Here is a 2,231-nt window from a genome sequence, read left to right on the forward strand (position 1 = left end):
ACAGGGAAGTCGCAAGTCTTATTAAAAGACGAATAGAAATGGATTTTGCTATTTTTTCTCAATTTATTCAAATCGTCAATGAAAATCAGTTTAATATGTGAGATTGGAATCATTTGTATAAGCCTTGATTAGAGGCAGCTACAATATGTACGTGAAATATAACATCAAAGACATATCCATACTATATACTATATATATACTATGTATATTATACTATATATAATATTATAAATGCGAAAGTAACTCTGTCTGTCTGTCTGTTACTCAATCACGCCTAAACTACTGAACCAATTTTCATGAAATTTGGTGTGGAGATATTTTGATACCCGAGAAAGGACATAGGCTACTTTTTATCCCGACGCCGATCCCGAAAATGACGCAATCCCAGAAATCCCACGGGAACGGGAACTATGCGGGTTTTTCTTTGACTGCGCGGGCGAAGCCGCGGGCGGAAACCTAGTAAAAATATAAATGTAAAAATGTACTGAGATATTAGGTATACAAAAATATTAAATTGCAAATCTCGTTTCCAACGAATTAATTTCATGCTATTGATCAGCAAAGTTATGATTATCTGAGATGGTAATAGGGAAAAAGATTTCTATGGCGCTGGCGACCGGCCAAAGCATTGATCACAATTATCGTATAACTTATTGGTAATATTATATTGATCTGGAATTTTCTATATAGTTAACGAAAATGCCATTTTCGTCTAGTTTATAGCAATTATAGTGTACTAGCTGTGCTCCGCGGTTTTACCCACAGTGCTCCGCTCCTGTTGATCTTGCGTTATGATATTATAATAAAGCCTTCCTTTTTATAGGCTTCCTCGATAAGTGGGCTATCCAACATTGAAAGAATTTTTCAAATCGGACCAGTAGTTCCCGAGATTAGCACGTTCAAACAAACAAACTCTTCATTTTATAATATTAGTATACATAATAATTTATACAAGTTTATAGTTATTTTATTTTGCAGATCTTTGTGTGAAAAAATTGATTTTTAATCTTAATTACTATTATAAAGGCGAAAGCTTGTATGGATGTATGGATGTATGGATGTTTGTTACTCTTTCACGTAAAAACTACTGAACCGATTACAATGAAATTTAGCACACATATAGAGGGTAACTTGGATTAACACATAGGATAGGTTTTATCCCGGAAATCCCACGGGAACGGGAACTATGCGGGTTTTCCTTTGAAAACGCGGGCGAAGCCGCGGGCGGAATTCTAGTAGCTAATATTGCAAACAATAAAAAGGTATAAAGAAATAAACATGTAGTTTTTATAATAGCTCAATTTAACAAACACTTAGTTAACTAATTATTTTAACGTATAATATAACATGTATGCAAAAATAATCTCATAATAAAAAGGGGTTTAAACAGCTTTAGCATAACAGCTTTAGCATTACTCCAAACTGTTCCCCCATTAATGCTTAGGTGCATTCAATTTGAACAATTCATTAAATAAAGGTGGCTTCACACGAGTGGCCCGGTACAAGTGTCTCTCCGCTGAGTGCGGCCGTGTGAAGAGGCCACGTGCATAGAAGTGTAGAAAACTCAAGTAGGACATTGTTATGTTTTTCATTAGTGTCGGGTGTTATCTAGATTTCATTGTTTTTTGTATGCGTTGGGTTTAAAGCAAATGAACTGGAAAATGTTTTACAATTTGTGTTTGTATATAATAGAGCAATGTAATTAAATATCTTTATCCGGATTGTGTGGCAGATATCTTCTGATTGATAACTTCGAAAGGCCTATGCATACATAATATGTAGTTATATATATAATATATATTACTAGCGGCCCGCCCCGGCTTCGCCCGTGGTACATATGAAAAATAGATGTTGGCCGATTCTCAGACTTACCCGATATGCACAGAAAATTTCATGAGAATCGGTCCACCCGTTTCGGAGGAGTATGCAGACTAACATTGTGACACGAGAATTTTATATATAAGATATCATTTTGGCATGTGATGCTTTCCTGGTGCAATAAATAAATAAACCGCTTATTACTGCTACCATATGCTGGTTTATTCATGATGTTTTTCGTTACCTACCGAATCAATAGTGTTGCAGTTAAATTATGATATAAATAGAAAAAAACCTACACCTTCTCTTAACTTGACTTTTTAACAGAGAGGCCTTAAATACAATAATGTTTAATCACAAAACATAAATATAGTATATTATGTAATAACAACAAAAATAGCGACACCTCATTA

Source organism: Colias eurytheme, chromosome 8 (genome assembly GCF_061535395.1).
Source record: "Colias eurytheme isolate Ceu_HAF_F1 chromosome 8, ilColEury1 Martin Lab GWU primary, whole genome shotgun sequence".
NCBI classification, from domain to species: domain Eukaryota; kingdom Metazoa; phylum Arthropoda; class Insecta; order Lepidoptera; family Pieridae; genus Colias; species Colias eurytheme.